We start from the raw sequence: 16216 nt of genomic DNA, 5'->3' as shown, positions 1-16216 counted from the left end.
AAGCTTTACCTAGCATGGACTTGTAGATGACCTGGAGCCAGTGGGTCTGGAGACGAATATGTAGCGAGGACCATACAGGTCGCAGTGGTGGTTGGTATAAGGTGCTTTAGTAACAAAACTGATGGCACTGTGATAAACTGCATCCAGTTTGCTGAGTAGAGCATTGGAAGTTATTTTGTAGATGACATCGCCGAAGTCGAGGATCGGTAGGATAGTCCGTAAGTTTGGCGGCGTGAGTGAAGGAGGCTTTGTTGCGGAATAGAAAGCCGATTCTAGATTTGATTTTGGATTGGAGATGTTTGATATGAGTCTGGAAGGAGAGTTTACAGTCTAGCCAGACACCTAGGTACTTATAGATGTCGACATATTCTAGGTCGGAACCATCCAGGGTGGTGATGCTAGCCGGGCGTGCGGGTGCATGCAGCGAACGGTTGAAAAGCATGCATTTGGTTTTACTAGCGTTTAAGAGCAGTTGGAGGCAATGGAAGGAGTGTTGTATGGCATTGAAGCTCGTTTGGAGGTTAGATAGCACAGTGTCCAAGGAAGGGCCAGAAGTATACAGAATGGTGTCGTCTGCGTAGAGGTGGATTAGGGAATCGCCCGCATCATTGATATATACAGAGAAAAGAGTTGGCCCGAGAATTGAACCCTGTGGCACCCCCATAGAGACTGCCAGCGGACCGGACAACATGCCCTCTGATTTGACACACTGAACTCTGTCTGCAAAGTAGTTGGTGAACCAGGCAAGGCAGTCATTACAAAAACTGAGGCTACTGAGTCTGCCGATAAGAATATGGTGATTGACAGAGTCGAAAGCCTTGGCCAGGTCAATGAAGACGGCTGCACAGTACTGTCTTTTATCGATGGCGGTTATGATATTGTTTAGTACCTTGAGCTAGTCTGAGGTGCACCCGTGACCGGCTCGGAAACCAGATTGCACAGCGGAGAAGGTACGGTGGGATTCGAGATGGTCAGTGATCTGTTTGTTGGCTAGGGTTTCGAAGACCTTAGATAGGCAGGGCAGTATGGATATAGGTCTGTAACAGTTTGGGTCCAGGGTGTCTCCCCCTTTGAATAGGGGGATGACTGCGGCAGCTTTCCAATCCTTGGGGATCTCAGACGATATGAAAGAGAGGTTGAACAGGCTGGTAATAGGGGTTGCGACAATGGCGGCGGATAGTTTCAGAAATAGAGGGTCCAGATTGTCAAGACCAGCTGATTTGTATGGGTCCAGGTTTTGCAGCTCTTTCACAACATCTGCTATCTGGATTTGGGTAAAGGAGAAGCTGGGGAGGCTTGGGCGAGTAGCTGCGGGGGGGCGGAGCTGTTGGCCGAGGTTGGAGTAGCTAGGAGGAAGGCATGGCCAGCCGTTGAGAAATGCTTGTTGAAGTTTCCGATTATCATGGATTTATCAGTGGTGACCGTGTTACCTAGCCTCAGTGCTGTGGGCAGCTGGGAGGAGGTGCTCTTGTTCTCCATGGACTTTACAGTGTCCCAGAACTGACTGACTGCGTGTATTGGTTCCTGACTTCCCTGAACAGTTGCATATCGCAGGGACTATTCGATGCAAATTGCAGTCCGCCACAGGATGTTTTTGTGCTGGTCGAGGGCAGTCAGGTCTGGAGTGAACCAAAGCCTATATCTGTTCTTAGTTCTGCATTTTTTTGAACGGAGCATGCTTATCTAAGATGGTGAGGAAGTTACTTTTAAAGAATGACCAGGCATCCTCAACTGACGGGATGAGGTCAATATCCTTCCAGGATACCCGGGCCAGGTCGATTAGAAAGGCCGGCTCGCAGAAGTGTTTTAGGGAGCGTTTGACAGTGATGAGGGGTGGCCGTTTGACTGCGGGCCCGTAGCAGATACAAACAATGAGGCAGTGATCGCTGAGATCCTGATTAAAGACAGCGGAGGTGTATTTGGAGGGCCAGTTGGTCAGGATAACGTCTATGAGGGTGCCCTTGTTTACAGGTTTAGGGTTGTACCTGGTGGGTTCCTTGATGATTTGTGTGAGATTGAGGGCATCTAGCTTAGATTGTAGGACTGCTGGTGTTAAGCATATCCCAGTTTAGGTCACCTAACAGAACAAACTCCGAAGCTAGATGGGGGGCGATCAATTCACAAATGGTGTCCAGGGCACAGCTGGGAGCTGAAGGGGGTCGGTAGCAGGCGGCAACAGTGAGAGACTTATTTCTGGAGAGAGTAATTTTTAAAATTAGTAAACATTAACATGGTTTATGAACTGAAAAATGACGCTGGAGAAAAACTCAACGTTTTTAATATGTAAATTATTATACAAAATTCTTGCAACCAATATAATGCTATATACAACCATCCCAACTCAATATTTTGCTGAGAAGAGACAGAATCATTAGATCACTTGTTTTGGTGCCGCCATACAGTATGTAGCCTGTTTTTGGTCGCAGGTTTGGGGATAGCAAAACAATTGTAACATCTACTTGTAGCTAACTCTGCAAATAACACTGCAGTGTGATTCTAAAAATCATAGTCAATTGATAAATCATATAAACTTACTCTTAGCAAAAACAATGATTTAATTTACAATCTGTAGAAACTATGAGAATAGAAAGGTTCAGAAACGGTCCACCAGCATTGGAGTCAACATGGGCCAGCACCCCTGAGGAACGCTTTGGACACCTTGTAGAGTCAACATGGGCCAGCACCCCTGTGGAACGCTTTGGACACCTTGTAGAGTCAACATGGGCCAGCACCCCTGTGGAACGCTTTGGACACCTTGTAGAGTCAACATGGGCCAGCACCCCTGTGGAACGCTTTGGACACCTTGTAGAGTCAACATGGGCCAGCACCCCTGTGGAACGCTTTGGACACCTTGTAGAGTCAACATGGGCCAGCACCCCTGTGGAACGCTTTGGACACCTTGTAGAGTCAACATGGGCCAGCACCCCTGTGGAACGCTTTGGACACCTTGTAGAGTCAACATGGGCCAGCACCCCTGTGGAACGCTTTGGACACCTTGTAGAGTCAACATGGGCCAGCACCCCTGTGGAACGCTTTGGACACCTTGTAGAGTCAACATGGGCCAGCACCCCTGTGGAACGCTTTGGACACCTTGTAGAGTCAACATGGGCCAGCACCCCTGTGGAACGCTTTCGACACTTTGTAGAGTTCATGCCCCGACGAATTGAGGCTGTTCTGAGGGCAAAAGGGGTGCAACTGAATATTAGGAGGGTGTTCCTAATGTTTTGTACACTCAGGTTGTGTGCAGGTGCACTGAGTTACACATGCTTTTTTCCCATAGGTTCACTAGGTGCAGGTGTGGACATTCCCCCTCAGGGTAGGTGTACTGAGGTTGTCTATTTGGCATGTGATGTGATGAACAGTGTGCATCCAAATGGCACCCTAAGGCTCTGGTCAAATGTATTCAACAATTTGGGACTTAGACCATAATGACAAGGTTGATACCGACCCAGAGGGAGATGACATTTTGAGGGTCTTAGTGCTGATATCAAACTGATTTGCCCATTTTTGCAGCTCTGGTAAACAACACTTTTCTCCCAAGACTTTTGTTGGCACTGTGTTACTAAGCAGAATGAATGAAAATGATGAGCATATAAAACATGTGTATCAACAAACACAGTTCTGCTATTTCTTTAAGGGTCACAACATAAGTCATTTCTATGTTCACTCAATTTCTAAATATTCATTTATATATTAGTTGCCTCAGAGAGCAAGACTCAAATGTTGGACCCAGTAAGACAGACTGAGAGGCCCTATACACACTCTAGTTGTACAACTGATGTCCAAAGCATTGGACACAACTGTTTTAATACATCGGAAAGTTTTGGAGACACCACACAATGGTTGTGTAAATATGTTTGTGCAGACAAACTCTGTTGCATCTTAAGAATATCAGTTGTGTATCGCAACTATGGTGTCAAATGCCTTGTACATCACTTGCACATTGGGTTACAAAATTCTGGAAAATGTCAATAAATCCCCTGTTTTCTTTAAAATCCCAGTTGGAAGATTCCTAGATTCAGGAGGGAATAAGCAGGAAATCCGGAATGAGGATTTCTGGAAAACCAGGGAATACATTGAAAGTTCCTGGAATTATGCAACCCTAGTTGTACAACCTATGTGTTTACAGGGCCTGAGAGAGAACCTCTGATATGGCACAAGTTGTACCAATCTGATTAAACAAATGGCACCCTAGTCCCTCTAGTGCACTACTTTTGACCATAGGCACTAGGGTACCATTTGGTAAAGACCTGTAGTGTGTATTTGCATTTCTGGTCTAATTGCTAATAATTATTATCCAGATTAGGAACATTGCAGCCCATGTGGTATACTGTTCTACTGTAGGAACATGAGACAAATGAGGTTATATGTCAGAGAAGACATGTTGTGTTTTGTCATTATGCTAAATACCGCTTTGGGAGCTCTGTGTGTGTGTGTGTGTGTGTGTGTGTGTGTGTGTGTGTGTGTGTGTGTGTGTGTGTGTGTGTGTGTGTGTGTGTGTGTGTGTGTGTGTGTGTGTGTGTGTGTGTGTACAGTTTTCTCCCTCGCCAAATGTATGTTCTTAAAGAGTGGGTGCATACAGTATAATGGATGTAGTAAATATTTCCTCCTTGTTTTGGTCATGTAACAGGCCTCCAATAAATAGCAATAGGTTTTGGCTTGGTCTGAACAAACAAACAAGTATAGCTAAAAGTTTGGTAAAAGTTTGGTAACTCAGATGGATTCATAGTAATTTATAGAGCATTCTCTGAATTGTGTGATTAAATTGATGAACTCTACAGCAGAGGAGGCTGGTGGGAGGAGCTATAGGAGGACAGGCTCATTGTAATGGCTGGAATGGAATTAATGGAACAGAGTCAAATGTGGTTTTCATATGTTTGATGAATTTGATAGCGTTCCACTCATTACAATGAGCCCGTCCTCCTACAGCTCCCCCCACCAGCCTGCTATGCCCTACAGTATCTGGTGAAATAAGGTGAGAAATAGTGAGGAGGGAAAGGATGGTTGCTTCCCAAAAGGCACCCTATATCCATCCCTATGGTTCATAGTCAAAGGTAGTACACTAAATCGGAATAGGGTACCATTTGGGACATATCTGTAGTAACTCACCCTGGAACAGTGCAAAGTCCAGAGTTGCAAGCACCCCACTGTGGCTGAGCTTGATACTGCATTACCAGCTCAATTTTACTGTAACAATTGATATGAAAGAACATGGTTTGGTAAGTAAATTAATAAGTGCAAGCAGAGATATGTTTTGGATAAAAATGTACGTGAATTTTTCATGACCCACCTACCACAACATGCATTCATCCTTCCCCAAATGATGAAACAACAAAGCGAGCGAGAGAGACACACACACAGACACAGAGTTTGTTTTGTTATTCCTACGTTTTGGTTTTTAGCCTAATTCAACATCTAGATGTTTCATCAGACAGTGACTGACCACTGGACAGGAAGTCTTTGATGATAGACCGTGTTCTATAATCCCCCAGGACATTAATCAACATGCTTCTATCTTACCATCCTTCTTTCTCTCCCTCCTCCTCCCCAGAGCTCCCTGACATTGTAACGTTAAACTAAAAGTCTATTTCAGGAGGAAATTGGTCCCTTTGTGTTGGCAGAGGGGGGATTGTGCAACAAACAAATACCAACCCCTTGTCATTTGAATTACCTCTCTCTCTCTCTCTCTCTCTCTCTCTCTCTCTCTTTCCCACTGAAAACAAACTTTTTTGTTTTTCCCGAGGTGAGAAAATAGAGCGAGAGAGAAAGAGAGACAGGAAAGAGAGAGATAGGTAATGAAATAAGTTTGTTTGAGATTGAATGATTTGGTATTCTTATGTTGCTTCCTGTTCTTGTTTCCAGATTTTCTCTTAATTGGTTGTGTCCCCATTCAGACGAGCTGACAACAAAAGACGACCGGAGAAGGGGAGGAAAGACAGAATGAAAGAGAGGGGGGATGAGGACTTCATGAGCACTTCCTCTGTGACAGATTATGCAACAGTCATTTGGTTGATGTTATACCGGTAGGTGTTATAACACCATTGAAGAAATTCAACAAAAGTGTTACGAAATAGCCTACCGGCTCTGGACTGGCTGAGACAATATCATCAAGTTTTTAAGGTCAAAGTCTGTAGTCTATAAAGAATTATAATAGGCAGTGATAAACTCCCTATATATCTCCCTTTCCCTTGCTCTTACTTCTCCTGACTGTGTTCAGGACATTCTGGTGGGAATCCGCCACACCTCATCCAGTCCCAGCCTATCCAAAAAGCTGTTCACAACAGCTGCACCATTGAGTGGCTCAAACAGACAGTCCTCTGTCCACCTGCCACCTACAAGCTCTACCTCTCTCACTCTCCCTCTCTACCTCTCTATCTCTTAGTCTCCCTCTCTACCTCTGTCTCCCTACCTCTGTCTATCTCTGTCTACCTCTCTATCTCCATTGCTCCCCTATCCCCATGAATTTGTGTCATTACGGAAGTAGAGAGCTAAAAATAACTAACCTATTTTTATTTTATTTTTTTATTTTATTTATTTAACCAGGTAAGCTAGTTGAGAACAAGTTCTCATTTACAACTGCGACCTGGCCAATATAAAGCAAAGCAGTTTGACACATACAACACAGAGTTACACATGGAATAAATAAACATACAGTCAATAATACAGAATAAAAATATATATACATTTTTTAAAACTCCCCTCAGTAGTATAGTCAAATAGATAGTTTATTGTTGACGAGGGAGTTGTCTGGCGTTTCCAGTTTACTAAGATGAGCAATAAGCCACTCCCCTCTCAGCTTTCTGCCAACAATGTCCAGTGACAAGTACACTCACTCACAGACAAACTAATACACTTGTTGTATACTAATATCATCTGTATGTGTGTGTGTGCGTCTGTGTGAACAATGGATGAGAACACTACAACTCAAAACCACAGAATGGTGTGTGATTTATACATTATTGGTGTTAATCAAATATAACTCATCTGTAAAGGGAGTTTAAGCACTTCAACTCACACTCATTTGGGTGGGGGGGTGGGGGGGTAGTTGCCCTGATGGTAGTTCGTAGCCTATCCATGACAGTGCACTGGACAGGCACTCATTAAACACAGCCAATGGAACCTATTCACACTAACTAACCGAAGGCAGCAGTCTTATAGGCTAGGGTCCTGTAATCGAATGGAAATGGAAGGACACCAGTCCAATCTCCATAGTATCCAAGCCAGGCAAAGATTCTTGGAAAAAGTGTGAATTTAAATACTGAAGTTTGGGAAGTCTTTGACGCTTAAGAAGAGACATGAGATTGAGCAATTGGAATAAAGTTATTGCCATGAATGTATTGCGGTTATTAACAGCCTAATGTTATAAGAGTAGCCTAGTAGCACATCGATAAAGACCATCAAAGGCATTTGGTGGATATCATATTTAATGAGAGGGGGATTGTATTATTTTTTTTGGAAAGGCATTCAATGAAGGACCGAAATTCATATTTACAGCAGCAACGATTTATGTACAGTACCAGTCAAAAGTTTGGACACATCTACTCATTCCACGTTTTTTCTTCATTTTTACTATTTTCTACATTGTAGAGGAATAGTGAATAAATGAAAACTATGAAATAACACATATGGAATAAATGTTCTAACCAAAAAAGTGTTATATTTGGGATTCTTAAAAGTAGCCACCCTTTGCCGTTATGTCAGCTTTGCACACTCTTGGCATTCTCTCAACCGGCTTCATGAGGTAGTCACCTGGAACACATTTCAATAAACAGGTGTGCCATGTTAAAAGTTCATTTGTGAAATTTCCTTTCCTTCTTAATGCGTTTGAACCAATCAGTTGTGTTGTGACATGGTAGGGGTGGTATACAGAATATAGCCCTATTTGGTAAAAGACCAAGTCCATATTATGGAACAGATAAAATAAGCAAAGAGAAACGACAGTCCATCATTACTTTAAGACGTGAAGGTCAGTTAATCCGGAAGATTTCAAAGAACTTTGAAAATGTCTTCAAGTGCAGTCGCAAAAACAATCAAGCTCTATGATGAAACTGGCTCTCATGAGGACCGCCACAGGAAAGGAAGACCCAGAATTACCTCTGCTGCAGAGAATAAATTCAGTAGAGTTATCTGCACCTCTGATCCTAGCCCAAATAAATGCTTCACAGAGTTCAAGTAATAGACATATCTCAACATAGACTGCATGAATCAGTCTTTCGTGGTCGAATTGTTGCAGAGAAAGCACTACTAAAGGACACCAATAATAAGAAGAGATTTGCTTGGGCCAAGAAACACGAGCAATGGGCATTAGACTGGTGGAAATCTGACCTTTGGTCTGATGAGTCCAAATTTGAGATTTTTACAATTCAAGGCACACTTAACCAGCATGGCTACCACAGCATTCTGCGGCATTACGCCATCCCATCTGGTTTGCGCTTAGTGGGACTGGCATTTGTTTTTCAACAGGACAATGACCCAAAACACACCTCCAGGTTTGTGTAAGGGCTACTTGACCAAGAAGGAGAGTGATGGTGCTGCGTCAGATGACCTGGCCTCCACAATCACCCGACTTCAACCAAATTGAGGTGGTTTGGAATGAGTTGGACCGCAGAGTGAAGGAAAAGAAGTCAACAAGTGCTCAGCATATGTGGGAACTCCTTCAAGGCTATTGGAAAAGCATTCCTCATGAAGCTGGTTGAGAGAATGCCAAGAGTGTGCAAAGCTGTCATCAAGGCAAAGGGTGGCTACTTTGAAGAATATAAAATATATTTAGATTTGCTTTTTTTGGTTAGTACATGATACCGTATGCATTATTTCATATTTTTAATGTCTCCACTATTATTTTATAATGTAGAAATTAATAAAATAGTAGAAAACAGTACCAAACTTTTGACTGGTACTGTAAATAAATGTACAACTAGTATTTTATGAATAGTAATAACAGACTGCAACCTGCATTCCAAGCACAACTGCTATACACCAAGCAACTTGCGCCCGAGACTACAAAGCAGAGAGGTTGGTCTGAGCTGAAGATTATCAACATCGCGTGTCCACTGTCCTCCTCAATAGTCAGGGTGTGTGCCTGTTTCTAAGTTGATCCTGATGAACTCCAGCGCATAGAAGGATCTCTCTCTCCCGCTTTCTGCTATGAAGGTATTTCATTCGAAGTGACACAATAGGCAAGAATGTTATAATCGTATTATTAAATGGCGCGTGATGTGTACATTTGCTAATGAGAATTCTAAGCTTTGGAATATTTTACACAGCTTCGTGGTTTTGAATAGCGCTTGTCGAGACATTTAGGAACATTTTGAATTATGTAACTGTATAGGCCTACTTGACTATCTACTCTGGTCGGTCTGTCCGTTTAAAGTCATACAGTCATAATAGTCTACTATATACACTCGACACGTGTAACTTTGATCACAACTATGTGGTCAACAACGTAGAGGAATTTGCTACCCGTGTCAATCTGAACTCGATTTCAGAACCAAGGACAGTTCCCACCTGCTCCACCTGGGAGACCGACGCGCGAGGTTTCCCTACTTCCGGACTCAATTTGTCTTAAAAGTTCTTATACTATTTAAAAAGTCATAGGTCCACAAAACTTTGGAAAGAAGGGACTTGAAGGGTCATCATTTTGGTGGGATCGGATGACTGAACCTCGAAGTCTTGATAAGGCTACGACAAGATTTTAATAAATGCTACCAGGTAAGAAATTAACTCTCCTGTTTTAGGCTAGGCTACTCACAGCGCGCCAGTTTGATCACAAATACTTTTGCATCTATATAGCATGAGCTGACGCATTGCTAACACGCACATTATTTAATGCTCTTTCTACATCTCTATAGCCTACAATACATGATAGTCTAATGATAACAGCGCTATTACAACGTGGATTGTTAAGAATACAGGGAATAAAGAACAGGATAGCTACGGTCTGTAGCTGACTGTCTTGGCACAAATAGCTGTTTATTTTACCACCATATCAATGTAGGTTTACACATTCTAGCCCTATGCTATATGGCAACATTATGCAATTTATGGAAATAGCCTACACAGACTATTTTCTATTCTAAGACAGATTATGAATTTACAAGCTGTTTGAATATAATTTGGAATCAAGTGTTAATAAACACAGGCACATGTAGTTGCCACTTCCACTGGAGTCACATTATCTAATACAAAGTGTGACAGGTCAGAATAATTACTTAAATCAGTATAATTTTTGAATGAAATATTCTTAGACGGTCCATTGTTTATTACTTAATTATAGCCAAGTTATTGCACACAGGTAGGCTATATAGAAATTAAACACAGGTTTACGACGCAAATATTTAAGAGTTATGATGATAACTTAGTCTTTAGAGCAAGGAATTTTATTTGAATTGTATTGAGTGCCAAGCTGGAGATGCAGGCGGTAGCCTACAAACAGAGAAATATACCAATCACACACAAAAAACTGCCAGTGAAACAATAATAGCCACATTGCATGAGACGTCAGATATCTGGTCTAAAATGTAATGCTCACCATAGCAGCAGATAAGGTAGGCCTATAGGTCACCATAGGGTAGCAGCAGGTGCTATATTAATACATTGTTAGATAACATTATGTGGTAAACAGGTAGGATTTGACTTTAATATGTTGCTGAGGCTAATTGGATTTTGTCTGGTTTCTCTTCTAGCTGTAGGCCACTAACTCTGTCCTCTCTGTTATTTCTGTCATCATCTAAATAGAAGGGAATTATTTCCTCTGGTCTCGAGAGAATGCAGAGAAAGCTTTACCGTGGGTGTTATTTCCATGTATAAAACGAACCGTTCGTCGGTGGAAATGACCAACCGGCGTGTTGGAGGTTTAAGCCACATGAATTTCTGCTGATTTCACAGGGCAAGCTTTTGAGCGTGATGATTTGAGTACACTTGCCCAGGTCTTGTAATTTGTCCAAATGTATGATTTCCTCTTGAACATCACTTCACTAAATTCAAATGTGCATGTATGCCACAGAAATGATTGCCATATGAGCAACGTTTACTCTCCTCAGAAACTGACATAGATCCGCTATAGGCATATGTAAATGGGATTCATTTTATTGAGCTCCATTCCTCTTCATGAAACACCTTCAAAATAACTTCCTTCCTTTTTTGAAGTGACACCCATTGTGTGTTGTGTCTCTTCTCACTATACAGCGCCAATAGCCCCATTCATTTCATGTAGAAAGAGTCAAAAGCCTCTTATCACCCCACTGAAAGTAGGTCCTAGTTGGAGAACTTATTTTTGGATTGAGCCCAAAACCTTCCTGTGTGAATTTGACACGCAGTCACTAATGCACTATATTGTAGCCTACAATGGCTATTCAATCACACAATTTGGTTTGAATAGGCTTCTATTTATGGAGTGCAGATTTTTGATACATTCACAAAAAAACACCAGTTGGCCTTCTGAATGTCCCTGTGTGAGAGCTACTTGAAATCTGAAGTACCTATCAGAGTTGGATTCAGCCACTGAACTTTTTGAGTTCATTTTGAAGCCTATTGAGTCATGGGCATTCTCACACTGTGCTGGTGAAAATTACCTAGCAACGCAGAGATGAGTGTCGGGGGAAGGACTTGAAGTTAACATTTTGGCTCATTTTGAGGAAAAATGGAATTGACCAGCATTTATTTTTGTGTATGTGTTTGTGTGCATGCGTGTGTGTGTGTTTGTGTGCATGCGTGTGTGTGTTTGTGTGCATGTTTGTGTGTATGCGTGTGTGTGTTTGTGTGCATGCGTGTTTGTGTTTGTGTTTGTGTGCATGTGCGTGCGTGTGCGTGTGTGTGTGTGTGTGCATGCGTGTGTGTGTTTGGATTGAGAGATGAAATGGAGCACTGAAACATAACTAGTCACATGGAGAGATAAGAAAGCTGGAAAGGTGCTGTATCACATAGGTCAATCCAAATCATGATTATTTCCGTCACAAATAGATTCCACCTTTAGGCGTATCTGTCTAGAATAAGAAGTGTTATCCCCTTATGATTGCAGGTGTTATTTCCATTCATCAACAGGTGTCTATTGATGTTTCAGGGTGTGAGTAATTGTTACCTTCAGAACTACTCACACCCCTTGCCCTTTTACACATGTTGTTGTGGTCGATTCTGTGTCTTATGTTATTCAATTTTTTATTTGTATTTTTTACAAATGAATAAAAAATGAAAAATTGAAATGTTTGAATCAATAAGTATTCAAACCCTTTGTTATGGCAAGCCTAAATAAGTTCAGAAGTAAAGATTTGCTTAACAAGTCACATAATAAATTGCATGGACTCACTCTATGTGTAATAATAGTGTTTAACATAAGTTTTGAATGACTAAATAGTCTCTGTACCCCACACATACAGATAATTGTAAGGTCCCTCAGTTGAGCAGTGAATTTCAAACACAGATCCAACCACAAAGACCATGGATGTTTTTCAACGCCTCGCAAAGAAGGTCAGCTATTGGGAAATGGGTAAAACAAAAGCAGACATTGAATATCCCTTTGAGCATGGTGGAGTTATTAATTACACTTTGGATGGTGTTTCAATACACCCAGTCACTACAAAGATACGGACGTCCTTCCTAACAGTTACCGGAAAGGAAGGAAACCACCCAGGGATTTCACCATGAAGCTGATGGTAACTTTAAAACAGTTACAGAGTTTAATGGCTGTGATAGGAGAAAACTGAGGATGGATCAACAACATTGTAGTTACTCCACAATACTTAACGTAATTACAGAGTGAAAATTAAGAAGCCTGTACAAAATATACATCCTTTTTGCAATAAGGCACTAAAGTAAAACTGCAAAAAGTGTGGCAAAGAAATGTACTTTAGGTCCTGAATTCAAAGCATTATGTTTGGGGCAAATCCAACACAACACGTCACTGAGTACCGCTATTCATATTTTCAAGCATGGTGGTGGCTGCATTAAGTTATGGGTATGTTTATCATCGGCAAGGACTAGGGAGTGTTTTAGGATACAAATAAATGGAATAGAGCTAAGCAGTCAAAATTCTAGAGGAAAACCTGGTTCAGTCTGCTTTCCAACAGACACTAGGAGACAAATTCACCTTTCAGTGGGACAAAAACCTAAAACACAAGGCCAAATATACACTGGAGTTGCTTACCAAGAAGACAGTGAATCATTGAATATTTCTGAGTGGCCTAGTTACAGTTTTGAAAATATATGTCAAGACTTGAAAATGGCTGTCTAGCAATGATCAAAAACCAACTTGAGGGAGCTTGAGAATTATTTTTAAAGACATTTTAAAGATATTGTACAATCCACGTGTGCGAAGAGACATACCCAGAAAAACTGACAGCTGTAATCACTGCCAAAGGTGCTTCTACAAAGTGTTGAGTTTGAGGGGTGTTGATACTGAGGTAAATTTGATATTTCTGTACTTCATTTTCAATAAATTATCAAACATTTCTAAAAACATGTTTTCACTTTGTTATTATGGGGTATTGTGTGTAGATGGGTGAGAAATAACATCCATTTAATCCATTTTGAATTCTGTCTGTAACCAAACAAAATGTGGAATAAGTCAAGGGGTATGAATTATTTCTGAAGGCACTGTATGTATTATGTAGTCAATACTTATATACATCTTAGCATGAATTGTTTAATTGTTTCTTCATTGAAATGTTAAAACAAATTAAGAACCTATGCCATTATTTTTAACATTACAGACTGCGCATCAATCATACTTAAACCAATGACTATATAATACTTAGTATACTCACACTGGCCAATCATACTCATACCAATGGTAATACCCATTATATTACCAATGTTATGATATACAAAATTAGGCATATTTAATCTATGAAGGCTGTATTTGAGCAGTGCCTTGAGCAGCTGGGCTCTCTGTCTGAGGGCTAACCAGGCTTAGGCTCCTTCTGGCTCCACCATGTGTTGTATGATGGTGTTCAGGTCCGTTAGGGAGGTGGGGTCAGACCGTTCAACACTGGCTGCTGTCTGACATCTCATCGCCTGATCAGGGTGCCACTTGACAGAGCATGGGGACATCTACCAACTAATGAAGGTGTCATGCTCCAAGATAACATTAAGGTTCATATGAAGATGCCATGCTCTTTTTACCAAAAGGACATCAACACCCATGTAAAGGTGCCACACACCATTGTCTTCCAAGAGGACATAATCATTTGTTCTTAAACAACTCGCCTGGATAAATCAAGGTTCAATAAATAAGAACATAAAAATTATACATCACCGTCCATATGAAGGTGCCATCATGCACCATTTACCAAGATGACAAGCTGCAATCTATTTGACCTGAATGTCCAGCACAATAGAATCTATTCTAGACTGTTCTACATCAATTTATTCACAAGCTTCTGCTGCCCACAGTTGATGCGCACCGAAGCTTAATTGTGACTCTTTGTACAGTTGAAGCCAGTGAACTATACTGTACCAACTGTCATCTGTATGATCTTCAAGACCTGTGTTTGGTTGAAACACATGCTCAAAGCAACAACTGTACTTAGTCACTCAATAGTTGGTTGTTATTTGGATCCATGATAGAGGTACATTGTATTGGAGGCGGTTGACTAATGTAGCCTATGTTGCTAGAGTGATCTGAGTTGGAGAGACAAACAGCTTTTCTATGCACGTGATGTGAGGCTGGTATGGGGTGGGTACTGTATGTGTGTGCTATCTGGCTACCTGAGGGTTCAAAGCGGAGCAAGGCACACTGTTTTCTCTTTTTGAACTCCTGTTTCACATGGAATAATTGTGCAGAGACAGCTGGGTAGGGAGGAAGCGGCTCTCTTGGCTGCCGAGTGCAATCGTGACGGCCGATTCTGCCACGAGCCAGATTTAATGTGATCAAGGCCTGATAGAAGATACCTAAGAACTAAGAGGAAGCTGAGCGAGCGTCGACGGTCGTAGCAGCAGCTCCAAATCACGTCAAATTACTCTTGGTTTTCTCTGTCTTGTTATCTATCTCCTCTGTCTGTTTTCTATCTCCTGTTTCAGGAAAATGATAAGTACGGCCTCTGCTAAGTGGCAAATGTTTCCTTAATATTGTCACTAATACGGCCGGGAGGTCTGTGGGGCGACACACAATTGGCCTAGCGTCGTCCGGGTTAGGGAGGGCTTGGCCGGTAGGGATACCCTTGTCTAATCGCCCACCAGCGACTCCTGTGGCAGGCTGAAACATCCAAAGCATGACTTTCGACCTTTGTCTCTCCCTTGTAGCGATGAGACAAGATAGTAGCTACTAACAATTGGATACTACGTAATTGGGGAGAAAAAGGGGGTTTAAAACTTTAAAAAATATATATATATATTTGTCACTAATATAATTTGATATTTCTACCTACCTCCAATCTTCAAGCTTATGTGTCCCCAAATCTCTTCAGACAAAAATCCACTCTTGGATCAAAATGTTGGATAACTGAGCCAAATTAAGATATCATGTGTCAGCATGCTACATCTGTAGGAGACTTTAGGACTTTTAGCATCTATGCCAGTCAGTCCTTAGACCTTACCTTGGCCTAGTTCCTGTCCCTTCTTGGTCTTCCTGCTTGGCACTGATTTGTCCATTAAACTCCCATTCTCAGATGGGCTCGGCGAATTGAGAGCCCCCACCGAACCCATCTGGTCCAAGAGACAGTCGAGCGTGATGATTCGATTTCTAACATCAATAAAACTGTTTTGGCTCACCTGGACCCCATAGCTCATGCTAGAAGACTGTGGCTCAGCCCCAATAATCTTGTTTACTACTCCCCACACAGTTTTAAGCATTGGATTGGTGTTAGGCATTGGCTAGAGGGAGTTGTCATATACCAGCCATATCCTTCAAATTCATGAAGGTAAGTGAAGAAGTACACACTTCAAGAGAAAGGAGATATTATTGGAATGCACAATATGATAATAATAATAATAATATATGCCATTTAGCAGACGCTTTTATCCAAAGCGACTTACAGTCATGTGTGCATACATTCTACGTATGGGTGGTCCCGGGGATCGAACCCACTACCCTGGCGTTACAAGCGCCATGCTCTACCAACTGAGCTACAGAAGGACCACATATGAGGCAGGAAGAAGGATCTGGCTGGCATATATGTAGGCTTCATGATCTCACCTTGCCAATCACAAAGAAGAAGATAATATACAATGAAACAAATATAAATTATATAAAGAATGATAGTAAAAAGATTTGAATCACCTCAAA

At 41.6% G+C, this 16216-nt stretch overlaps 1 protein-coding gene across 2 annotated transcripts in view; it reads left to right on the top strand.

The window, feature by feature from the left end:
• The first annotated feature begins 8992 nt into the window (after window positions 1-8992).
• Window positions 8993-16216, top strand: part of LOC118373806 (metabotropic glutamate receptor 2-like) — an 81293-nt gene continuing 74069 nt past the window's right edge. Inside the window, exon 1 of one of the 2 annotated variants that reach the window (XM_052473739.1) lies at window positions 8993-9150. The gene's annotated coding sequence lies outside the window, so the exon portion shown is untranslated. The other variant, XM_052473740.1, reaches the window with a different exon arrangement.

Source organism: Oncorhynchus keta, chromosome 21, assembly GCF_023373465.1.
Source record: "Oncorhynchus keta strain PuntledgeMale-10-30-2019 chromosome 21, Oket_V2, whole genome shotgun sequence".
In the NCBI taxonomy this organism is placed as follows: Eukaryota; Metazoa; Chordata; class Actinopteri; order Salmoniformes; family Salmonidae; genus Oncorhynchus; species Oncorhynchus keta.
The sequence above is the reverse complement of the archived record's forward strand: the minus strand, read 5'-3'. Positions and strand labels throughout refer to the sequence as shown.